Below are 27,623 nucleotides of genomic sequence, written 5' to 3'. Positions count from 1 at the left end.
TCTTGATGTAATGAACTGTTTTCTGTGTGCTGTGGGAGCTACTTCCTGTCTGTGTGGTTTGTAAGAGGCTCTGATTGGACTCCAGTGAGAGACCCAGAAGAAAGCGAAGGAAAAGATCCAGATGTCCATTTTTACTCTTTAAAGCCTGATCTACAGCACTCTTGTGTACATCTGAGATTGTAATTTCTCTAAGCAGCATTGACAGTTTAGAAAACAGATTCTGCTGAAGAACATTTCTCTTTTCATTCATAAAAGTCAAGTGCACATACAGAGCTGCGAGGTGCTCCTGAATGCTCAGATGAACGAAGCAGTACACTTTACTCTGGTGAAGCCCACACTCCTCTCTGAAGATCTGTGTACACACACCTGAATACACTGATGCTTCTTTTACATCAATGCCACACTCCATCAGGTCTTCCTCATAGAAGATCAGGTTGCCTTTCTTCAGCTGCTTAAAAGCCAGTTTACCCAGTTTCAGAACTATTTCTTTATCTGCCTTTTGGCTCTTTGTGTACTTTTTCTTTATGATGTTTGTCTGAATGATGAGGAAGTGTGTGTACATTTGAGTCAGAGTCTTGGGGATCTCTCCACTCTCTGCTTCACCCAACATTCTCTCTAGAACAGTGGCTGAAATCCAGCAGAAGACTGGGATGTGGCACATGATGTAGAGGCTTCTTAATGACTTCAGGTGTGTGATGATTCTGTTGCTCAGGCTCTGATCACTGATCCTCTTCCTGAAATATTCCTCTTTCTGTGGGTCATTGAACCCTCGTACCTCTGTGACTCGATCGACACACTCAGAGGGGATTTGATCAGCTGCTGCTGGTCGGGAGGTGATCCAGATGAGAGCAGAGGGAAGCAGATTCCCTTTGATCAGGTTTATCAGCAGCACATTCACTGATGATGATTCAGTTACATCACACAATCTCACTGTGTTCTGGAAATCCAGGGGAAAACGACACTCATCCAAACCATCAAATATGAATAGAACATTGTCCAAACTGGAAATGTTTGTTTCTTTTATCTCCTTAAAAAAGAAATGAAGGAGCCGCAGCAGACTCAGTTTTTGATCCTTCAATAAATTGAGCTCTCTGAAAGGAAGTGGAAATATGAGATGAACATCCTGATTTGTTTTCCCTTCAGCCCAGTCTAGAATGAATTTCTGCACAGTGACGGTTTTTCCAATGCCAGCGAATCCCTTTGTCAGAACGGTCCTGATGGATTTGTCTTCTTCAGATAAGGGCTTAAAGATGTCACTGCATTTGATTGGTGTTTCCTCTGTTGCTGCCTCGATCTGTCTCACCTCATGTTCATTATTGACTTTTCCACTGTCTCCTTCTGTGATGTAGAGCTCTGTGTAGATCTCATTGAGAAGTGTTGGGTTTCCCTGGGTTGTTATCACCTCATTTACATGCTGAAACTTCTTTGTCAGATTTCTTTTGCATTGCTCCAGAAGATGAGGTTCAGGGGTTACAGATTTACACCTGTAAATTGGTAATACACATGTGGTGAAATCAAGCACAAACTTTGTAATATCGAATCTACTGTAATATTGAATTTACTGTATATGTACTTGATAAGCTAATCAATCTGTAGAAATACTCAGCCAGAAGTGATTCTAACATGTTTCTAATATCAGCATAATAATAATAATAATAATAATAATAATAATAATAATAAAAATAATAATAATAAAAGCTGCAAGCAGCATTTTCAGGGGCCAAGCACCCACACTTAGTGAGCTACACATTCACAGACATGCTACAATTGTTGCCTAAGCAATTACAGGAAAGCAGAGCCATAACTTTAGGCAAAGGGATGCAAGAGTGATTTGTAGTTTCACTCATGTTGTGTACATTTTGACCACGGACAATGATGGAATTCTCTGACTATAGGAGGAAAGGTCTAGATGAACAAATGGGCAGCAGATTGGCATTGATGCAGCAGTGTTTACAGAGGTGTCAAAATGATGCGAGCCAAATTTGGTAAAGATTGGACAAAATTTGGAGGAGGAATAGCAAAAATGGCAGGTAGACATAAGCATTTTTAAAAAATCATGTTACTGTTACTTTTGACCAGTGGGTGGCGCTGGCACGAAATTTGTTGTATAGCCTCAGGTCATGGTCCTGAAGATGCCTAACAAGTTTTGTGTCAGTGCACAAAGATGTTGATGAGATACAGCCTCACTTCCTGTTTAGCCTGTTTGGCGGCTTTACATTTGTTGGCCCATTAGCAAACACTTTGGACTATTCAAAATTCATTTGGCACATTGTGAGGCTTACTCTGAAGGTGATGCTTGCCAAATTTGATGATGCTTCGACAAAATTTTTAGGAGGAGTAGCGAAAAAACTGTTTTGATCAAATCCAAGATGGGGGAAAATCTAATTTGGCGGAAATTGATGTCATAGGTGCATTGAACTCGTCTCGACCCAGGGAATCCAGGGATACCTTTTAAATTTTGGACAAACGGTTCAAAAGATATGACCATAAATGTACTTCCAAATTAGGCCCAAACTTGTCCCAATGGTGGTGCAAATTTCAAACTTCACAGTAAAAATTTCACAGCTTTTTACCAGATGGTTCTATGGGCTGCTATAGACACCCTAGACATAAGAAGAAGAAGAAGAAGAAAAAGAAAACATAGAATAACAGTAGGGTCCCTATTGGCCCCCTAATAATACCACTGTCACTGTTTTACTTCTCAGTGTTAGCTTACTCTGTATCTGTGATTATGATCTTCTGTTCTGTTTTGTCTCCTGCTTGCTGTAGGTCACTGTGAAAACAAAAGATTTTATATATCATTCACCTGTACACCATTATTACACCACTATCCATATTACTTAAAATTAGGGTTTTCAGCATCAAATCTGCTACATGATTTACAAACTTTTTTACAGAATGCAAATGGATATGATATATTTTAGAACTCATATTGCTAGAAGGGAGCAAACATATGCCAGTATTTTAATTATAAACTATTAGAGTTCATTTACAGTGTTATAAAGCTATAAAAGAAGTCAGTGTTACAGAGCTATAAAAGCTGTGGTTGATAGTTACTGTGTTTTCAGCAAGACTGTAGAATCTATTTATCTTGAGTACTTTACCTTGACTTTAATAGCAGCCACAACATATTTTTAAACAACCTAAAGTACAATTTTTACATACAGCTGAGGCCAAAATTTCACAGTCAAAGTCTTCACAACTCCACACATTTCATATTACCATATACTGTAAGGGTTGGCAACCCTGGATGGGAATCAAACCCTGGTCATGTTAGTGATGACCCAACAACTTAACCACTGCTCCACAGGCTAGGCTAGACTCAATTGCAGAGAAACTCCCAGAGACAGAGGTGGGAGACTAAAACAAGAAAACCCTTTACTTCAGAAAGATTCAAGAAAAAGGGACAAACAGAGATACAAAAAACAATCCAAACATGAACAGATGAATGTTATGTCCAAAAACAACAAGTAATAAGGCATAATTCACAAAGATCCAAAGAGCCAAAAAACAACAAAAGATTCCAAAAAGGCGACAGTAACAAAAGAGTCCAAAAGAGGCAAAAAAAAAAAATTAACGAACCCCAAAATCAAAAAGGCAGGCAGCAAAAGATTAAGCTCTTGGTAACAAAGGCAAAGGCAGTGGCTAGGTACTCACATGAGAAACACGAGGACTCAGCAATGAACAAAGAAAAGGGAGGGTATAAATAGTCTAGCAAATCAGGGGCAGGTGAAAACAATAACAAAGTTTAACACGGCAAGTGAAAAAAAAAGGAAAACACAACAGCAGAATGTCCATCCCGGGGAAAAGGGGCTGGTGAGCACAAGTTTGAGAAACCCATTTGGGAAACATCGAAGGTGGGATTGATCCACATGGACCGGGGAAAAAGGAGACGCTCTGCCACATGATCGACTTGAAAGGGCCAATGAACCGGGGGGGCAGTTTATGGGAATCTACCCACAGGGGAAGGTCCCAGGCGGAGAGCCATACCATCTGTCCAGGGTGAAGAGTTGGGGCGGTTCTGCGCCGGCGAATGGCCTGGAGCTGCAGACACTGAGAGGCCTGTTGTAGAGCCTGCCTTACCCTCATACAGGTGTGCCGACACCGACAGACAAACCTCTGTGCTGAAGGGACTCTGACCTCGGGCTCCTGCTCTGGGAACAGCGGGGGCTGGTACCCGAACTGGCGATCAAATGGGGACATCCCGGTCAAAGAGCAGTGGTGAGTATTGTGCGCATACTCTGCCCACAGGAGGTAGTTGCTCCAGGAGCTTGGGTTAGAGGATGACAGGCAGTGCAGAGTCATCTCCAGGTCCTGGTTCAACCTCTCCGTGTGGCTATTGGACTTGGGATGGAAACCAGAGGAGAGGCTGGCCGGCAGTGCAATCAGCCAACAGAATGCCCGTCAGAACTGGGAGGTAAACTGTGGCCCCCGATCAGACACCAGGTCCTGTGGGAAACCACAGACTCAGAACATATGTATACACATTAGTTCAGCAGTGACTTGAGCAGAGGGGAGTTTAGGTAAAGGGATCAAATGGCATGCTTTGGAGAACCTATCAATTATCACTATGATGACAGAATTACCTTGAGAGGTGGGTACTTCTGTTATGAATTTGAGCAATATATGGGACCACGGTCATTTGGGGATGGGTAGAGAATGGAGTAGTCCCTGGGGGCATTGTCAGGGATCATTAGTCTGGGTGCAGGTGGTACAAGCAGCCACAAAACGCTGTGTATCTGCTTCCATGCTGGACCACCAAAAGTGCCTCTTGATGAAATCCAGGGTCCGCATGGCACCTAGATGACCAGCGAGGCAAGAACCATGCCCCCATTTCAGTACCTGGGTGCATACAGAAGCAAGGACAAAAAGTCAGTTGGGAGGTCCTCCTAGGTCTGTCTCTCCTTGCTGTATCTGTCAGACTACAGTCTCAACTGCCCAGCAAACTGGGGCTATGAGGATGGAAATAGGGATGATGGGTTCAGGGTCTTGGGTTAGTTCTGGTGGTTGAAACAGCCTGGAAAGGGTGTTCAGTTTGAGGTTCTTTGAACCAGGACAGTAGGAGAGGTTAAACTGAAATTGGTTAAGGAACAGAGCCTACCTGGCCTGATGGGGGTTCAGCCTCTTGGCCTACTGGATATATTCTGGATTCTTGTGGTCTGTCTACACTTTGAAGGGTTGTTGGGCCCCTCCAACCAGTGCTTCCACTCCTCCAAGGCCAACTTGATGGCCAGCAGTTCTCTGTTGCCAATGTCATAATTCCGTTCTGTGGGGGACAGCCGGTGTGAAAAGAAGGTGCACAGGTGGAGTTTGTTGTCAGATGACCACAGAGACTGCACCCCTTCAACACCCACCTCTGAAGCCTCCATGTTCACAGTTAAGGGGAGGGCTGGGTCAGGCAGGACTAGGACTGGAGCTGAAGAGAAATGCCTCGACCTCAGAGAAGGCCTCCTCCAGTTTGGAGGTCCAGACAAACCAGGTGGAGGATTTCTTAATCAGGTCCATGAGAGGAGCCACTACTGAGCTGAAACTGTGGATGAACCCACTGGCAAAAGTTTGCAAAGCCCAGAAAGTGTCTAACTTCTTTCACAGAAAAGGGTATAGGCCAGTCCCTGACTGCTTTAATCTTCTTGGGGTCCATCTGGAGACTCCCCTTGGAGACAATGAACCCAAGAAGGAGACCTCTGTAGCATTGAACTCACACTTCTCTGGCTTTTACATACAGGTGATTCCTCAGGAGGCGTTGCAAGACTTGCCGGCTATGACTGACATGTTCATGGAGCAACTTAAAAAAATATGTAAACAAGTAAACAAGGTCTAAGTAAACAAAGACAAAGTGGTTGAGCATGTCATGCAGTACATCATTGATAAGGGCCTGGAAGATCATTGGGGCATTAGTCATGCCAAATGACATGACCAGGTACTCATAGTGACCTGTTGGGGTGTTGAATGCAGTCTTCCACTCATCTCCATCCTTGATGAGAACAAGGAGGTAGGCATTCCTGAGATCCAATTTTGTGTATACTGTGGCTCCTTGCGGCAGCTCAAAAGTGGTAGACATGAGTGGAAGAGGGTAGCAGTTCTTGAGTCAACTTGTTGAGGCCCCAGTAACTGAAGTCTGTGCTGTTGATGCATTCCAAGCAATGCAAGTCCCTCTCTGTGTCTCTTGAGACCAGTTCTTCCTTGATGGGGTCTGAGAGACCATTCTGATTCCACTGTCTCTCAGCAGACAGTGTATGGAAAAGAAACGTATACTCAGCCACACTACAACTGCCTTGACAAAGCTGGAAAAGTTGTTTGGCAGCCTCCACTTAGTAGTTGCACCCCCTCCCAGATGGCTGTGGCCCAGGAACTTTGAGTGGTGAGAAAGGAAGGTGAATGCCTGGAGCTGAGGGAACATTGGGTCAGAGGCTTGGTTTGGCTGTGGAGCTCAGTAGGGCTTGGGCTGGAGATTAGTCAACAAATGTGAAGAAGCAAATGGCGCACATATGGCAAGATCTGGGTCATGTCACTGTATGGCTGCACCCTGATTGGCTAAAGCCAGCCAAGGACTGCTGCTCTGCTGGGTCTAGCTTGTTGGTGACCCTGGATGGGAATTGAACCCTGGTCATGGTGGTGATAACCCAACAACTTAACAGGTTAGGCCAGACTCAATTACAGAGAAACTCTAGGAGACAGGGATGGGGGAATAAAACAGAAAGCTCTTTATTTCAGAAAGATTCACCAAAAAAGGGCAAAGAGAGATACAAAAAAACAATCCAAATGTGAACAGATGAATGTTAAGTCAAAAAACAACAAATAATAAGGCAAAATTCACACCAATCTAAATTGATTCCAAAAAGGCAAAAAAAAAAAAAACCAAAACATTAATGACCCCAAAAAGGTAGGCAGCAAAAGATAAAGCTCTTGGTAACAAAGGCAGTGGCTAGGTACTAACATGAGAAACACGAGGACTCAGCAATGAACAAAGAAAAGGGAGGGTATAAATAGTCTAGCAAACCAGAGGCAGGTGAAAACAATAACGAAGATTAACAGAGCAAGTGAAAATAAAGTGTCCATTTAGTGACCAGTCTATATATTCCAAAATCCTAACAATATACAGTATTTCCTACGTTGCATCAGTTAGTTCTGGCACTTTATTATATACCTATACTTTGTTTGTATTTTGTGACATTACTTTTTATTTGCTTGAATTTGAGTCATATTCTTGGGGTAGCCTTCCACAAGTTCTCACAATACTTTGCTGGAATTTTTGCCCATTCTTCCTGACAGAACTGATATAACTCATTTAGGTTTTTGGGCAGCCTTGCTCAGACATGCTTTTTCAGCTCAGTCTGCAAACCTTTTGTGGAATTCAGGTCAGAGCTTTGTAATGTTTTGGTGATCAAGTTTTGACTTTCTGGCTGATGTCTTGAGGTGTTGCTTCAATATTTCTAGATAATCCTCCTTCCTCATGATGCCATCTATTTTCTGAAGTGCACCTGTCCCTTTTCCAGCAAAACATTACAAAGACTGGTGATCACCTGCAAATTTCAGTCTGGCTCTTTTATGCCGGTCTTGGCATAGTGGCTTCTTTCTTGTGCGACAGCCTCTCACGCCACGCCCAAGTAGGATTTTCTTAATGGTGGATGTGGATATTTGGTACCTGATGCCTCCAACTCTGTTACCAGTTCCTTTGTTGTTGTCTTGGGGTTCAGTTGAACATTTCAGCAAAGTTTGTTTATCATTGGGAAGTAATTTGTGCCTCTTTTTTGAACATTGCACTGTCTATGTGCTCCCAAGATTATTGTAATTGTATACAAATCTTTGTATGGATGCTCCTGGTACCTTCAGCTGTTAATTGCTCTTAACGAGGGACCAGACTTGTGGGGTCCACACTTGTTATACAAGGTTTCAGCTGAGTTGCTTGGATTTTCCCATGTTATCAAGGGCAAAAGGCACTGGCTCCAAAGGTTGGCCCTTAAATACAGTCACAGTTGCACTACAATTTAAGTCCTAATTATGCCACTGGCCAATCAAATGCTTCTTTTTTACATTAAGACAGATTTCTGGAATCTTCCAGACTGTTTAAAGAGACAGTCAACTTGGTGCATGTAAATGCTTGACTCACTGGAAGTGTATGTAAACTTTTGGCCTCAACAGATTACTCCATTTCATCAAAATGAAAATCATTAACAGTTAGCTATTATCTTATTCAAGTTACATGCAAATGTCTGTTATCTGCGAATGAGTGAGTATTGTCTCTTCTGTTTAAAATTTATTGGAAAAAACATAGGCTCTTCACTCTTCATGGACACACAGCTGGGTACTGGTGAGTCTGATCTCATTATATGGGTTTCACTGCACAGCAACACATATATAATACTAATGCTGTATTGAAGTCAATTGCATGAGGAACATATTTACTCATTAGGAAAAATAAATCAGACGTTAAAATATTTTTACAAATATGGGTACAAACAACACATAAAATTAAACACACATACATTACAAACTTAACAAACTTAAACACATATACATTGAAGCCTTAATATTAATAATAATAATAATAATAATAATAATAATAATAATTTGGATTATGACATTTTCTCTGGAAGAAGCTGTAATGTGAATATAATGTGAATGCTGAATTTGGCTCCATTTCTCAAAATGCACCTCTACCTGAAAACATGGACACCACGGACTCCAACTCCCATCTCACACTTTCAATTGATTGCACTGATTGCACGTGTGTTCACACCTGTAGTCAATTACCACCACTCACTATATAACATCATTTACAGAACGAGGACTTTGTGAAGTATTCGTTCAACTCTGTTTTCACAGCTGGCATACCAAGCCTTTTAACTCATGTTTGTTTTCTCATTTTGTGATCCTTGCCTTGTTCTTGATAACCTGTTCGTACATCGCCTGACCTTGTGCCTGTTTCTTCACTCTGATTTGGATTTGTTTGTTTCTACCAGTACTTTTTAATAAAAGCAATCATCGCAACTGTCTCCATCTCTGCCGCCTGTCATAATACATCACAGTAATGAATTAACTGTAAGGAGTTGTTACCTGTATCCAGGTGAGGATTCTCTCTGCTCTTTAAAATTTGTTGGTAAAATCATAGACTTTTCACTCTTCATGGACACACAGCTGGGTCCTGGTGAGCCTGATCTCTTTATCCGGGTTTCACTGCACAAACACACACAAATAATACTAATGCTGTATTGCAGTCAAAAGCATGATGAACATATTTCCTCATGAAGACAAATAAATCAGTCGTAATAAAATATTTTACAAATATGGGCACAAACAACACATATAATTAAACATATACAATACAGTCTTAATAATAAGAATAAGAATAAGAATAATAACAATAATACATTTCTCAATTGTTTACATTGGATTATGGCGTTTTTGGTGGAAGAAGCTGTATTATATGAGAGTACTGAATTCACTGTAAGGAGTTGTTACCTGTATCCAGGTGAGGATTCTCTCTGCTCTTTAAAATTTGTTGGTAAAATCATAGACTTTTCACTCTTCATGGACACACAGCTGGGAACTGGTGAGTCTGATCTCTTTATCTGGGTTTCACTGCACACACACAACACCAGGAACATTTATTCAGTGCACGTTAGTGTTTTCCTAAAGCTTTATTAAATTATTTTTGTTGTTCCTCATTTGGTCTAAGTTTGAATCATATTATTTTGAAAGGTAAAGAGTTATGATGTGCTTTTGCAATACTGGAGTAGTTTTGCAAAGTTTGTACTGTCACCCTGGTATTTTTTTTTCTTATTTATTTTGATCTACATATTATACAAAGCTTATGGGTTTGAGGTGGTCTATAATGTGTATATAACGTATAGGATTACAGATAATCTATGAATATTCTGTGTCATTTAGAAGTAGCTGTTAGCTGTATTTTAACTACACCATGATTTCAACATGGATATTATTTTATGTTCAGATGAAGTTGGTAGTTTAACCATGAAGCTTTGATGATGCAGGTTAATTATTACTATCAATATTAACTAGAAAAGGAAATACCTGTGAGGAAACATTACCTGTGTGTAGATGAGAGGTCTTCATTTTTTAATCCTGGTGGAGGATCTGTAGACACATCACTGTTCATGGAGGCACTGCTGGGTCCTGCACAGTCTGATATCTTTCCCTGGGCTTCACTATTCAACAACATACACATTTTACTATTAATAAATTATTATTATTATTTTTTTATTTTTTATTTTGTTCATGTCAAAGATACAGGAAAAGTGGCTTTACCTCTTTTTTAATTGTGGAGATCCATCAGGTTCATCAGGATTTGAGTGATCCATCTTTCACCATTAGTACAGAAACGTTATTGGTCATGGACTTATGGCTGTATTTGACCAGGCCTGATCTCTTCTGCTGCAGTGGGTTACAGTCCACATACATAGATGAATAAACACTAATAAATGAAAGAAAGAAAGAAAGAAAGAAAGAAAGAAAGAAAGAAAGAATAAATAAATAGATAAATAAATAAATAAACAAATAAATAAATAAATAAATAAATTCACCAGATTCAAATATATTTTATAAGAAAGTAATGTAATACTTTTTTGGTAATGCAACTTTTATAATATTTATAGAACTAATCAAATAATCAGTCAATTAATTAATTAATAATAAATAAGTTGGCTTCCAAATTAGACTATTGGTTGGATAATGCCTTTAGCGCTGCCCTGGTATAACAGTATTGTCTCAGTCATTTAACTAATACATTGCAAAAAATAACTCTTTCAGTTATCTTGTGATTAAATATCAAAATACATAGATACCATATACTTCTAGTTATTCACACTTTGTGAAACAAGAAAGAAACATGATTCTCAGAAATTCAATACACAGAGGCAAATGCACAAGACAATACTCAAAATATCATTTAATATATTTGTTGAATTGTTCAAACAATTGTTCAAATGCTAATGTATGATAAGAAAACAAGCATGTAGGAATGTACATCATGAAGAGATCACACAATGTATATTAACATGTGTATTTCATATGTATACAAATTTCAATAATTATATTCATATCTATTTTAATAGCTATAAAATACATCCTTATTTTATATGTACATGCTGTAACAGTACAGTGTACCATAGAGTAATATTGTTGTTAAAAGATGATTCAGGTTTTCTTCTCTCTGCTCAGTGACTAACACAGGAACCTAAGAGCATTAATAATCAGTTAGTAAACAGACACATGATGTTTTGGATTGTCACAATTTGAAAGTAAAATATAACTCAGGTGGCAAACCAATAAAATAATAAACTAATATACAATAAAAATAGCAGATTTTTTTGGATCTCATTCGCCCTCTTGCATGGATCAGATCCCTGTTGTGATATTTGGGAAACTCATTTGGAGACTCAAACCACTGAAGTGGCTCTGCCATGACCTACACATCTCTCTCATAGTTTTCTCCACATTTCGCTTTTTGAAACGATATATGTCTGGTACAACATTTTTTCATTCTCCCTCTCACAACTTTAGTTTCCACCTGCAATTAGTTGCTATGTACTGCGTGACTTGGAAAAAAAACAACAAAAACAAAACAAAACAAAAAAAAACGGCAGAAACCTTATAACAGTGTTTTCATATTATTCATTAAATGTACAGAGATATTCCGAAGAAAAATAAACCTCGGAAGAAAAAAGCAGAGATCGTTGGTGTCTCTGGGGAGCATTTGTAGCTAGTGCTCGCATAAAATATATTTCTCAAAGGCATTAACCTTTAACATTAAACTGAACACAAAGCATTAATCCTATAAAATGTTATATTAAAAGTTAACTTACCTCAGGAGCTGTTGACTCTTGATGCTCAGTCTGAGGTAAATTTCAGTCTGAAATAAATTTCAACCTGAGGCAAATTTCAGTCAGAGGCAAATTTCAGTCTGGGGTAAATTTCAGTCTGAGATAAATTGTAATCTGAGGTAAATTTCAGTCTGAGATAAATTGTAATCTGAGGTAAATTTCAGTTGGTCTTCTGTTTCCGTTCGTGCAGCAGAGCGCTCGAGCATATTTTTGAATTTGACTGACAGGAGAGTGAGCACGTGACACAGAGGCGCTCTGAGACGCTTTTTATTGTAATGTAAATATACTCTCTTTTTTTCTTTTCCATTCTAGATAAAAGCTGTAGCAACAAACTGTGGGAAAGTAAATGCAGATTATAGGCTACATACATTTTTATCAGATTTAACAGACCCTTTAGTAATCTAGAGACAGCTCTGCTCTGTGTAAAATAAGCAGTAATCTGCTCTCTTTCTGTATTCTCTTATGCCATTTTTAGAGAGATATGAAAATCAAAATACTAATCTTTTCATTATAAAATGGTTTCTTATGTATAAAACCCTAGAGTCGGTTTTACAGGGATTAGAAAGAAGAATAGTCTTAAATGTCATGCTCAGAGGACAGAATCTAGTCCTGTTTGAATTCGTGTCTGAAACTTTCCTAAGAATTTGACCATTAGCATCTAATTTTTACTCAAATACTTACACTATGCGAGAACACATAGCCTATATGATCTGTTATACTAATCAGTGAATGTCGCCATCTACTGACGACATGTTGCAGTTTGAGAAGTGTCTTAAAGAGAACTGGAAACTTCCAATAAAAAGTCTCAAATAAGAAAACAATTTTGATGCTTATTATTTCGAAAATAGCAATTATTGTTGAATTATCATTATTTGTATTAATCACTAAACTAAATGACTGAACTCACAGGTTCCTGACCCTGGTCCTGGAGTAAACACTGTCCTGCACACTTAATGCTTTCCTGCTCTAACACACAACTCTGTGAATTAGCTGATTAGATGAATGAGTGAGCAGGGGAAACATTAAAATGTGCAGAACAGGGGACACTCCAGGACCAGGGCTGGGAACCTGTGACTTAATCCATAATTATGCTTCTATTTATACATCTGCATTTTTGTGGTTTTGATTTTATCTGCATGCTCGGGTTGCCAAATCTGTGTTATGTCACACCTAAACACAAGGGCTTTTGCTGAAATGTTCACACCGAGCAAAAATCTAATGAAATAGATTTTAAAAAATACACAGTAGTATTTTTGACTTCAGAAGTAAAGGTTATTATCTATGATTGTTTGGTTGATGAGGAATCCAAGAGAGAAACTCGAAACTCAATTAAATCAAATACTGAGAGACATTTTATTTAAGACCAGGATTGCCAGGTTTTAGCACAATGTGCAGCGCAATAGGCCTGCACATTTTTGTCAAATCTTGGTATGGCCATTATCCACTCCATAATCTATGTTCCCTTTTCCAATCTTTGCAATGCAGAAATGGTTCTGTACATCATAAACAGACTATCTGTCCTTACAGATTATTTATAAACTAACACCCCCAAACCCTTCCGCTCACCCTCCAAAAAAAAAAAAAGGCTACACTGGACCTGCTTTTTGACCCACATAATTATTTTTTATTTAATTATTTAATTATGGCACAAAAATTGTGGCCCTGGCAATCCTGATTAAACACATTCTCTGACGTCACAACGCCACACCTTGGCTTGTGCTGAAATGTCACACTTCCACGAAATACATTTAAAAAATATGTATGCTTGTCATTAGTTTGCAAGCAATGATAAAAGTTATGTTAGGTCTGATTTATTTTGCAGATTTAGTTTGTGGAAATCAAAGAAAGAAACTGGAATAAACAGTGAATGTCAACAAAAAAAAAAAACAACTTTACCCTGGAAGGTTAAATACACTCAGTTCACATAGTGCGATTTTCCTACTGTTGTTTTTACACACCATCTTATGAAGTATATAATCATTTTCCACACCTGAAATTAAAATAGAGAAATCTTTTACCTTTAGTCAACAATCCTTGTTGCGTTGGCATTAATCTCACTGTTTCTAGATCTTTGTGTTTGTCCACACAACTTCCTGAAAAGGTGTCCACACTGGAGAAACTCTTTCACTTTAATAGAGGTAGAACAGATTAGACAAAGGAGAAGTAAAACAGGTTCAGGCAGTGTCACATGAACATTACATATGCAGTGTTTAACCTTTGTGTTTCCATGTTACACATTCTACACACTAATCTGCAGTTCAAGTTTATTCACATTACAAAATGCTACATGTAATTCTCAGTGTGTAAGTACTATAATCATAATAAGGACATTTGCTAGTACATGGATCATCTGGCAAAACCATATCATTCAAAATTTTCCACTCATTTATCCAATATTGAAAATCTCATCAATGTTATAACGTAACTAATAGCTTCAGCTGTGCACCAGTGTGCAATAACACACATAAGCCGTCATAAATAAAGTGTGTTCCTGTCCAGTCTTCTTATTTAACAGCTCCCCCCCCCACCTGCTAATAGAAAATTCTCCGAAACAGTGTCACTGCTTGTCACTGGTCTTACACATTTCTCAAAATTATACTCACATTTTGTGAATCTGTTTGTAATAAGAGCAAAATGGCTTCAAAATCATGAACATCATCCTTAAAATGAAAGTATTACATCCAAATACCACACACACCTGCATAGAAATGCAAGGAATTACTGAATTTGTTTACATTGCACTTGTGTTGTTTGCAAGTGGAGAAAAAAAAAATAAAACTGAAAGTGGGCATGAAATATATATCAAAATATGAACGTATAAACACATTTCTGTAACCTAAACAGAAACTAAAACATTAGGATAGCATAACTTACAGAAACTAAAATTGGTCATTTATGAAGAAAAGAATTATACAGGATCTTTACCCTCACATCTATATTTAGCAAAAGGATTTTGTCTAGGTGTTTGTCACCTCAGAAGAAATCCTTTCTTCTACTCATGCACCTCCAACTCAGTTTCTGTTCTCTCCTCTTTCTTCTCCTCTGTTTGGTGCCACCTTCCCCACTGCAGAGCAGGCTTGTATTATAGAAGCTTATGTATGTAGCATCTGAGTGGAGGACTGTCAGGCTAGTTTCCTTATGAACTACTGGACCTTTTCCTATTAGTTTGTTTCCTTGCTGAGTACTAATATCAAAAGTGCTGACACTGTTCTTTATTGAGAATAAGAATCACTCATATTCTTATAATTCTCTCTCTTAAGGGTGAAAATGTGCTGATATTGTATGTTTCCGAGGATAAGATTAAGACTTAATATTGTATTCTGCTTGAGAGTGAGGATAACTGAAACCTACTACATGGGTTGACACGAAGTAAAATCCAGTCTGTAAAATTTGGTGAGGTTAGATGGTGACCTTTGCACAGGAGATGGCCATAGTGATTGTTGAATGGCATTTAATGGACTCTTCAGCCAAAAATAAAATGTCCACAATGTTTTCTTTATTCCAAAAAGCTGAGACATGTCTGAATTTTGCTGCTTGGCTAATTGATTACACTTGGAGTAAAAGGGAATATTTTGGATGGTCTATACAGTATTTGCTGAAAAAATATTATTTAAAATGTCATTAAATCTGTTATTAATTAATACTTACTGAATGTAAATGATTAAAATGAAGTTTTATAAGATTATTTGGTAACTGGAAAAAAGCAACTTGCTTTATGAAGATGATGAAGTGGACTAAAAGAAAAAAAACACACACACACACACACAGACCTCTTGTTTAGTCCTGCAATTATTACAGTATAGATATTGTGTTAGAAATAATTAACAGATATTTGAACCGATAAGATTTGGACTTTACTGCACATCAAATTTTGAAGATGAACCAAAACAAATTGAATTAAAATTAAATTAAATTCTAATCAGATTCTTGAATGCTAATTAATTTATCTACTTTTTCTGAGTGCCTTGATAGTTTTGGTTGGAATTCTGTACACATTTTTATAAAACCTTACAGACCAATGTACATTATGATATTCAATTTGAAAAAAAAAACCTGTTTTTTTTTTTTGTGTGTGTGTGTTCTTTGAAACTTCATTAATAGTGTCGGCTCTGAAAACTGTTTAACACACAGTGCAATGTACAGTAGTAACAGTGCTGCTGCTGCCCCCCAGTGGCTTAACTGTAGTATTACACTCTATACAGAAATAAAGACCTGTGAGCTCTTATATTATAACACGTCTCTGTTGATGAATATAAAATCACTGTAAATAATTTTCCATAAGTAACATTATTTAGACAAATTCTTTCATCCATATTATTGCATTTATTTCTTTATATGTAGGATTTCTTGTGATTTTGTATTCAATTTAAAATTGAATGTTTTACACTTTACATTTACTGTTACTCTGAATACCCTTCCACTAATATTAGCTAAAACTTACCATACAAAATTGATAAATATTTCTGAACAAAAATGGCCACTGCAAAATTCTTAAGAATACATTGACAAATTTACAAAATATTACAGAAATGAAACAAAGCATGTGTTACTAGAAAGGCAAGCCTTAAACAGAGATTCATAAATGAGAAGATCTGCAAGAACATTGAATAAAAGCCAAGGCATGTGCATTTGGAGAACTCAGCTGGAACCTTAACCAGAACTTGAGTCCTGATATGATGTCTGGATCCTGTAGGGTGTCACTGTGGAAATGTGTGTTATTATTATTATTATTATTATTATTAACAATTCATTCATCTTCAGTAACTGTTTAGTCCTGACACCACTCTCTTAAACACACATGAAGAATCACACCAAGCAAGCACAGGAACACGTCTCTGCAAAATGACCAAAATGTTCTTCATTCCTCAATGTGAAAAATACATGTCCACGAAATGCCTCTGGGAATGGAACACATTTAATACAAAATGTCTTCATTGGAGTCTGCATCAGATGAAAATTTTTTACACCCTAAAAATAAAAGAAAATAAGGTTTATATTGAAGCTGACAGGTTGAGGTTAATATTAAACATCAGTGTGATTTTGAATACAAAGTTCAATCAAATAGAAAAACTACCCATTGACTCAGAACTCACTGAATCTGAACCCGTTTACAATCAATAGCTCTTATAGGAATAGGACCAGTTACTTAGACTTTTCTTCTAAAAACATACTAAACACTAAAAACATTAAACAATTGCTAATAGGTCTAGATATTGTATGTTTTACAAATTTATCTGAAATGCTTACAACTGACTTTAAGTCCTGGAGTTTGTAAAGTTTGTCATCTTTAAGACTGAAGAGCAGCTTCTTTCCTGAGTCTGTGAGTTTGTTTCTAGACAGATCCAGTTCTCTCAGGTGTGAGGGGTTTGATCTTTTGATCTCAGAGCTGAAGTCAGAGCAGCACAGCCTTCATCTGAGACTCCACAATCACACAACCTGCAGACACCAGGGTGGAATTAATCAGTGTCGCAATGAAATGTAATGATTTTCCTCCTCAGGATATTTGATGCTGAACCTAAAACCTCTGCTTCAGTCTCACTATTAGAGAATGTATCTTACTGAGGAGCAGGTCATGTGACTCTCAGAGAGATGATCTTACCTCAGTGTCTCCAGATTACAGTGAGGATTCTCCAGTACAGCAGAGAGACACTTCACTCCTGAGTCTCTGAGTTTATTCCAAGACAGATCCAGTTCTCTCAGGTGTGAGGGGTTTGATCTCAGAGCTGAAGTCAGAGCAGCACAGCCTTCATCTGAGATATCACAAACATACAACCTGCAGAGAGACAATAACACACTCTTCACTCTCTCAGTTCAGGACACACAGATCAGTTCAGAAGGAACTTTTTCATCTGTCTTTAATCACTATGAAATTCAGCATCTTAGTTATTAATTATATTAGAGCAACAACTAAAAAAAAGGATCATTCTTTCAATCCTCTTTAGTAACTGCTTTATCCTGGTCAGGGATAGGGTTTCTGTATGTGTGACTTTAGACCATGAGGGCATACACACAAAAAAAACCCTAAATGCACTGAAAGTTTTCATTTTCGTTACTGAGGTTAAGGTTAGGGTTAGTTACAATGGATATAAAAAATACATACCCCTGTTAAAATTGTATGTTTTTGTTAATTTAAATTAAATTCAAATTAAAAATTTTAAACAATAGAAACACTTAAAAAAAGAAAAAGAAAATACTTACAATGACTCAGTTGCTTTTATAAATATTGTTAGGAAGAGTGTTTTTTACATAGGCAGGAGGGCCTGGCATTTACCCGAGTCCATGTGTGTGGACCACCTGGTTGGTGGCATTAGACCCACTCTGATGTTCCCACTAGCAGTCTGTTCCTATTCCACCTTCTCGATGCGCAGGGTCCAGTCTCAACCAGTTCCTGGGCATAGGTGAAGAACCAATCCCCTTCCTCCAACGGCGTGGACCAGAACTACCAACAATGTTACTCCCGTGCCAGCTCAACCTGGCGCAGCTCTCCTCATTGCCCCATAATCCCTCTGGCTCTTGGTTCCCAGAGGCTGCTAACCAAGAGCCAGGGAGAAGGGCTGCCAGCTGGGCCAACATTTGGATCACTTCTTGGTATCTGCCAGTATACCCATTCAAATTCACCGTGGTCCACAAGCCAGTGGAACAGATGATCCCAATCCCAATGCGGTGTGGCAGGTTATGGTTGCTGAACTGCTGGATGTCCAGGTGGTGCTCCGATAACAAGATAATTGGAGTAATTTTGAGGGCAAGCCTGGCCTGTTAGGACGGGACGGTATCCATCCCACTCGGGAAGGTGCTGCTTTCATTTCTTGCAGCATAGTACATAGTCTCAGAACAGGCCTAGTTAATCGGTGACAATCCAGAGCCAAGGCCAGGGAGCAGACAAGCAGGCTAAACCGACCGTCTGCTCCCTGGCCTTGGCTCTGGATTGTCACCGACTAACTAGGCCTGTTCTGAGACTATGTGCTATGAGTCATCTCTCAGCTTCCACTATATTGAGACTGTGTCTGCTTCCCGAGCTAAACAAAAATGTAGAAATACTCAGAAAGTTTGTTTTAGTAACCTAATTAAAGTAAACTTAAATCAAACCAAACACACAGCCAGCACCTTTGATCTGAAGCTAGGACTCTTAAATATTAGATCTCTTAGGTCTAAAGCACTGATTGTTAATGAAACTCTTACTGATCAGGAGTTTAATGTATTGTGTTTAACAGAAGCGTGGATTAAACTTAATGAGTATGTAGCATTAAATGAAGCTAGTCCTCCCGGAAACAGTTAAATACATCAGCCCCTAACTGGCAGAGGAGGAGGCGTCGCAGTCATTTATAATGATAATCTAGCCGTCACACAAAAACCTAGTCATAAATTCAATGCAATTAAGTTCTTTACACCAACATAACATACGTAGCCACAAAAAATAAGCCTACCCAGACGATTCCGCATATTATTATTGACAGTCCCCCAGGGCCATTTCTGAATTCCTGTGTGAATTTGCGGATTTCATCTCTAACCTGGTTGTTTCTTTAGACAAAGAATTAATTGTTGGAGACTTAAATATTCATTTTGATAATCCAGATGATCCTCTGAGAACAGCAGCTGTGTCCATTCTAGATTCAGTAGGGGTTAATCAGAATGTAATAGGACTCACCCATAGTGGTGGTCACACGCTTGACTTAATACTAACATTTGATTAAATATAGAAAATATACATTTCCACAGTCTGAAGCTATCTCAGATCGTCTCATCTCAGTGTATCTTAATCATAATATATGCACCTTGCCATCCTACTGCGTCAAACATACATTCACGTCAGCAACTGCACAGCGTTTTATCAGTAATCTCCCAGAGTTACCACCCATGATTGGATCACCGTCTGATCCCGAAGAACGTGACCAGACAACTGAATGCTTACAATCAATGTTCCGCTACACGCCAGATAATGTAGCTCCACTTAAAAGAAAAATAATTACAGAGAAAAATCTAGCACCCTGGTATAGCGATCACACATGGAACTTAAAACAGACCACTCGAAGATTAGAACGTAAATGGCGTCAAACTAAATTGGTAGTATTTCTGAGCTATAAGAAAGCTCTTAGTGCTGCTAGATCAGTGTATCTCTCCACCCTAATAGAAGATAACAGAAATAATCATAGATTCTTATTTAATACTGTAGCAAAATGAGCTAGGAATAAGACCAGTACAGAAACATGCACACAATCGTTATATAGCAGCGATGACTTCATGAATTTTTTCAATGGCAAAATTGAAAATATCAGGCAAAAAATTCAGACTATTAATTTAAATCCAGACAGTTTTATAACTAACCCTGTAGTTGATATTATAATGATATCAGATGAACGATTAGAATGTTTTAATGCCCTACGAGAGACTGAACTAATTTCACTAATTTCATCATCAAAATCATCAACCTGTATACCAGATCCCTTACCTACATGTTTTTTCAAACAGATAATTCCAGAAGCAATCGAACCACTTCTAAAAATCTTTTAAACTAGAAGTTATCAAACCCCTGATTAAAAAACCTGACCTTGACCCCTGTCAGCTGTCTAACTATAGACCAATATCAAACCTCCCTTTTATCTCCAAGATCCTAGAAAAGGTTGTAGCACAGCAGCTATGCTCATACTTACATAGGAATAACATTCATGAAATGTATCAGTCAGGATTTAGGCCTCATCATAGCACAGAGACAGCACTGGTTAAAGTGGTAAATGACCTACTGTTGGCCTCTGATCAGGGTTGTGTCTCCTTGCTGGTGCTGCTTGACCTTAGTGCAGCTTTTGATACCATTGATCATGCTATTCTCCTCGACAGACTGGAAAATGTAGTAGGCATTAAAGGAATGGCCCTTTCCTGGCTCAGGTCTTATTTGACTGATCCTTATCAGTATGTAGACGTAAATGGTGACTTATTTATGCGTAATAAGGTAAAGTTTGGTGTTCCACAAGGTTCTGTTTTAGGCCCACTGCTCTTTTCTTTATATATTCTACCTCTAGGCAAAATTATATAAAAATGTAAATATGGTATTAGCTTCCACTGTTATGCTGATGACACACAGCTGTATGTTTCAGCAAAGCCAGATGACAGACACCACCTTAATAAAGTTGAGGAATGTGTAAAGGATGTTAGACACTGGATGCTTATTAACTTCATTCTATTTAATTCTGATAAGACAGAAGTACTTGTACTGGGACCACATGCAGCTAGAAGTAAGCTTTCTGATTACATAATAACTCTGGATGGCCTTTCTGTTTCATCATGTGCAGCAGTAAAAGACCTTGGTGTGATTATTGACTCCAGTCTTTCTTTTGAAGCTCATGTAGATAATATAACTAGGATTGCTTTCTTTCATCTCAGAAGTATTGCTAAGATAAGAAATATATTGTCACTACACGAAGCAGAAAAATTAGTTCATGCTTTTGTTACCTCTAGGTTGGATTATTGTAATGTCTTACTGACTGGATGTTCCAGTAGATGCATAAACAAGCTCCAGTTAGTCCAGAATGCAGCATCAAGAATCCTTACTAGAGCCAGAAGATATGACCACATCAGCCCTATCTTATCCACACTGCATTGGCTCCCAATCACATTTCACATTGATTATAAAATACTACTATTGACCTATAAAACACTGAATGCTCTTGCACCACAGTACCTGAGCAAACTTTTCGTCTTTTATGATCCGCCATGCCTACTTTGATCAAAAGGTGCAGGCTATTTGTTAGTATCAGGGGAGGAGCTTTCTCTTACAAAGCCCCACAGTTATGGAACAACCTTCCAATTAGTGCTCAGACACAGTCTCAGTGTTTAAGTCTCGGCTGAAAATATATTTGTTTAGTCAAGCCTTTTGTGAATAGTTTTTTTTTCTTAGGTACAGGGGCAGGTCTGGAGGGTTCACAGGCATAGAGTGTTGTGGTGAACTCTGATGTTTGGATGCTGTCGCCCCCCCACTCTCACACGTTCACTCAGGTTTGTTGATGGTGGAGTGGCTGGCCACTTTATGTCCCAGGGCACCCTTATGTGTTACCTTCTGGCTCTCCCTTTTTGTTTTGCTGTCATAGCTAGTCTTGCCAGAGTCCCATCAAGGCCAGTCAAGGTTCATGTGCATACAGATGATATATAGTCAGCCATAACAGTCGAGTGAATGAGAATGAGAGAGAGAGCCACTTTATTCACTCCAGTGGTACAAAGACTTATAATTAAATTACGATGAGTATAAAATCATTATTGCAAATAAAAGCAACACCTTTGCAATTAACATAGCTCAAGAAGCAGAGAAAAATATATGACAGAATAAATGTGTAATAAAATAATAACATAATTAAAACAAGTATATGAATTATATATAAATTGTTTTTTATAGTTAAAACTAACATCCTCAAGTTCTCAAGGAAAATGTACAAGTAGAAGACACAGTCACATAAATGATAATTTTTTAATCATAATTTTTTTTGTTACTGGGCTAAATTAAGGCCACATTTTTATTTTGTGTAAAATAACAAAAAAATCTATAAAAAGCAGTAAACACCTTCATAAACTAAACAAAGTTTTACTGAGCTTCTTGGAGAATCTGCCACAGTTCTTCTGGAGACTCTGTCACCATTTTTTTCCAGTAAAACCCAGCACCCTTCATGATGTTTTTTTTTTTTTTTTTTTTTTAAATCTGAAAAGTGCTCTGTTACGTAATATATGGCTTTCTTTAATGGCATACAAACATATTTCTGTAACATTTAATTTTGTGTTGTAAAAGTAATGTTTGGAAATGTTTTTGTACGGACTCAATAACACAGAAGTCACAAAATAATTTTTTTTAAAAGTCAGTTGATTCTAAAGTCATTCTAACTTTACATGTTTCAGCCTAGTAGATTAGATATTTGTTTAAATTAATCATGAGTTGAGAAACTTAATATTTTAAGTAAACTATACATAATATTTTCTCTTAAATCTGACCAACCACATATTTCCTTTATTTCAGTGTACACTATGGCAAAACAATTGTTCCTGACTAAGAAAGCACAAGGCTTGGCCAATAGAATTCATCAAGCTAAGCTAAGCTTCAAAACTAACCAGACATGGAGCAGGTTTGTCCAAAAGCATATGTTGCCATAGTAACTCAGCAGGGCTTATATTAGCAAAAACATAGAATGAGATTTTGAGCTTAGAGGTGGAACAACATGACATGTTGTATTTTGTTTTACTTTGTATTTTGCCGTGTGTTTAAGGGGTTGGAAGTTAGTATGATTTTCAGTAAAATGTATTTAGACTTTTGTGCCAGTAGATTAGGTAAAATACAAAAATATAAAAAGTTAGCTTTAGTTATTAAGAAGCATACCCCAGTGTGAAATAACACACATAAGCAATCATAAACAATTGTATATTTCTGTCCATATTTCTTATTTTACAGTTTTCTCAGTTGCTTATAGACACTTCTCAAAACCGTGTCACTTTGCTTGTCAAATGCTCTTAAACATGTACACGCATTTTGCAGATTCTTATGTACTGACAGCAAAATGGCTTCAAAATCATGAACATGCAAGAAATTAATTATTTACATCAAAATACCACACACACACTTGCATAGAAATGCAATGAATTCTTTATTGATGTCTTTGTTTACCTTGTACTTGTAGTGTTTGCAAGTGAAAAAAAACTGTAGGTGGGTATGAAATATAAAATATAAATGTATGAACACATTTCTGTAACCTAAACATAAACTCAAATGTTAGGCTAGTAAAGTGTACTGAGACTGAAACTGGTCCATTTATAAAGAAAATAATTATATAGGATCTTTACCCCGATTTATATTCAGTAAAATAATTTTATCTACATTACACACAATGCACCAGTGTTGGAAATGTCTTATTCTCCTTTCATACTCAAATTGATGTTAGTGCTTGTCTTCTCAGGAGAAATCCTTCCTTCTACTCATCCACCTCTAACTCAGTTTCTGTCCTCTCTTTCTTCTCCTCTGTTTGGTCCCACCTTCCCCAGTGCAGAGCAGGCTTTTACATGGACTTTTTCCCATTAGCTTGTTTCATCACTGAGTACTAACATCAAAAATGTTCTTTATTGAGGATAAGAATCACTCACACTCTGATACCTCTCTGATACCAGAGCCTCTTTATGGTACTCCCAAAAACACACAGTTGGCACATTGCAGTTGAGAGCATTATAGAGACTTGAGAGAGTTACAGTCTTCTCTGAAAGTATTGGAACAGCAAGGCCATTTTTTTTTTTTTTGCTATATACTGAAGACATTTGGGTTTGAGATCAAAAGATGAATGTGAGATGATAGATCAGAATTTCAGATTTCATTTCCTGATATTTACAGGAGGCATAGAAGGCATCATGGAGACTGGTGAGCAACGTGCTTCAGTCATTGATGAACCAGAGATAAGAGCTATGTTACCTCCTTTTGACCCACTCTCTCCCAAGTCGGAGGAGTCCACTGGGATTTGGGCTGAGAGCTGGTTCAGGTTGCGTTTAGCTTGTCTCCAAATGGAGGCTAAAGAGAGGACAGACATTCAGCAGTCTGAGTATGAGTTCAAGTTGGCTATTCGTAAGATGGAGCTGGAGAATGAAAGGGAAATTAGGTTTTGTGAGTTGGAGCTTAAGGCAAAGGAGTTACCCTTAACCCAACAGCATGGGCTGGTTGTCCCTAAACAAACCACTCCCCCGATCTGTTCGCTCAGACACCACCACCTGTTGCTTCCTTGAACACTGCATAGTCTAGCGCAGCTGCATTTGCATACATTTCGGGAATCTGAAGTGGACACCTATTTCAGTGTATTTGAAAGATTAGCTATGATTTTACTTCTAAAAAGATTTGGACCTTGCTTCTGCAGTTACAACATTCAGGAAGCATTTAATAGGTTCTAAGAAGGTCAGACTGTAACGTTCCTGCAATGCTCTAAAATCATTTACTGTAATAAGTGTTTGCACACACAGCACTCCCAGTTTGATTAAAACGATCATTATGGAAATGTTGCAGCAACGTTGTAGGAATGTTTACAAACGTTACACAAAGACAGTCTTAAGACACTCAGAGAACTCAACAGATGCTGGAAAGTTCCTCTAACATAAAAGTGGCACTACATGTGAACATTAATATACACTATATGACCAAAAGTATGTGCACCCCTGACCATCACAACCCATATGGTGTATCACGTGCCAGCAAGGCACATATTGTTTTTTTTTCCTTCTTATTTGCTTTCTCTCTTCTCTCCCTGGTTTGCTCACAGGTAGCGCCTCAGTCAGTGATTGGACCGCTGATGTGTGGGTGCTCCACCAGTCGGCATTGTGATTCCCCCCAAAGAAGGCGGAGCTCTGAGTATAAAAGCACCATTGAGGAAGACACTGCGGTGGCAGTATTGAAGTAGATAGTCTTAGACATAGCCAGATGTAGACATAGATATTGTGAGAGAGAACCGTAGACACTGAGAGATAAGCTTGGACGGTTAAAGACTATACTGGGTTGTTCACTTTGTAGTTTTGCTTTGTTCCTAGAGAAAATATTAAGCTAAGCTGAGATATAGTTTTGTTGTTTTCCTGTAGTTCTCTGATTTGGTTAATTATCCTATGCTAGCTTATTCCGTATTCGCTAGTCCCTTTTCCTTTTCGGCACACTGTGCGGACAGGTAGTTCTGGGTGTGCCTTTACATAGCACACTAGGAATACTCGAATACTCTGTCTCGAGACACTAGGTTAGAGGCATGTGCCACCCCCTGTACTTCTACTCTAGTTAGCTTTGGCTAGGCAGGTTGGGAGTTTTTTTTTTGGTCTTTTATTTGGCAATGTCTTTTAGTACACCTTTGTCATCTGGTTGGGTATTGTACATATTTTTTGTCTATGTTTGATGTTAGTTATAGCTTTTGTATAGTCTTTACACGTCTTTTCTTGTATATAGTTTTCTTTTCCACTACTACCTTTTGTATTGAACACCTTGGTACATACTGTAACATCTACATGTGACAGTGCACAGTAAAAAAAAGCATTTCACTAATCTGGTCTTGTCTATGTCCCTCCTTTCTTATCAAGTGTCACCTCTCTTCCTCATGTTACTGCCTCAATATACTGCATTTTATTTAGCTTGTCAGAGGTCGCATTCAAACATGTCTAATTTACTAAAACTTTAGCCGGAAAACTATTTGTAGTAACCCTACAAATCATACAAATCATGCACTCTTAATGCAACATACTTTCTTGCAGAAGAACCACTGAGTATTTAGGGTAATAAAAGGGTTTATTATACAAAACACAAATGCATGACATACAGAAAGAAAAAATAGAGAGAACTTACAATGTTACTGGACAGAGCTTAGACAGAGCATAGGATGTGTGATGATACGGCATCTCTGGCCATTGAATAATGCATACCTTTTATACCCCTGAACCTTTATGAACTGTATAATGACGAGAGTACCAAATAGGAGAGATGTATTTTATGGCAGGATGGACCCCCAGTTGGGTAATTCACCCTAGGGTGTTGCATGTTAATGTGGCAAATGGCAAATATACACACAATGCAAAATATAAAACATATATATATATATATATATATATATATATATATATATATATATATATATATATATATATATAAATGTTATTTTGTAAACTTATATGATAGTTATGATGTCATCACATTGCTCACCATGAAATCAGGATTACATTGATACCAAACATGCCCCGAGGAATATTTTAGTTAAATGTAATTTAGATGACCAGATTTATTCCATGTAGTCTCTCTGACCCACATTCCTGATCATTTTAATCTGACCAGTCCAGCATCATCTTATTGCCACAATTTGCAACACAGCTCCCTTAAACACACAATAAGAATCACGCCAAGCAAGCACAGGTACACATATCTGCAAAATGTTCTTCTTTCCCCCATGTGAGATAAAACCCATGCCCAGGAAATACGTGAATATCTTCATTGGAGGTTGCATTAGATGAAATTATTTACACGCTAAAAATAAAAGAAAATAAGGTTTATATTTAAGCCGACAGGTTGAGCATTAACATTAAACATCAGTGTAATTTTGAACACAAAATTCAGTAAAGCAGAAAAAATACCCAATCATTCAGACCTCACTGAATCTGAACCTGTTTATAATCACTAGCTCTTTATGGGAATAGTACCAGGGGTCTCATTTATTGATAGAGTGTATGCATAGTTTTGTGTGCAAACCATACATACTCATGCTTCTATGCACAGAGTTTTATTTATCAAGTTTTTCTTGTGAACGAAGATGTGTAAATATAAATATTTGTATATTTCATTTTTACATGTTTATCTGAAATGCTTATAACTCACCTCAAGTCCTGGAGTTTGTAATGATGATCATATTTAAGACTGAAGAGCAGTTTCACTCCTGAGTCTCCTAGATAATTCCCAGTCAGATTCAGTTCTCTCAGGTGTGAGGGGTTTGCTCTCAGAGCTGAAGTCAGAGCATCACAGCCTTCACCTAAGACACCACAACTACACAACCTGCAGAGAGACAATGATACATTTTTCACTCTCTCAGTTCAGGACACAGAATCAGAACTTCAACACAATCACTACAGCCGTGAATCACTGTGTATTTTAGAAATCATGTTTCTAAAATTTGAAATTATGGTAAAGATAGATTATATTATTTGTTTACTGTTTATTATTTGGTTATTATTTGTAACATGTATTCTGAAAAGTAGCGTGCATGCTCCACAGAACTAAATTTCTCAAACCATGATGAAAAAGTGCACTAGAAAAATGAA

The 27,623-nt window shown here is 37.8% G+C and overlaps 1 protein-coding gene and 1 pseudogene across 1 annotated transcript in view; both read right to left on the bottom strand.

The window, feature by feature from the left end:
• LOC113546241 (NACHT, LRR and PYD domains-containing protein 12-like) overlaps positions 1-27,623 on the bottom strand; it is a 123,974-nt gene that overhangs the window by 15,454 nt on the left and 80,897 nt on the right. The window lies entirely within an intron of this gene.
• On the bottom strand, positions 532-13,949 carry LOC117595818 (protein NLRC3-like; annotated as a pseudogene).

Source organism: Pangasianodon hypophthalmus, chromosome 23, assembly GCF_027358585.1.
Source record: "Pangasianodon hypophthalmus isolate fPanHyp1 chromosome 23, fPanHyp1.pri, whole genome shotgun sequence".
Taxonomy (NCBI): domain Eukaryota; kingdom Metazoa; phylum Chordata; class Actinopteri; order Siluriformes; family Pangasiidae; genus Pangasianodon; species Pangasianodon hypophthalmus.
Note: the sequence above shows the minus strand (reverse complement) of the source record. Positions and strands in the feature narration are given on the sequence as shown.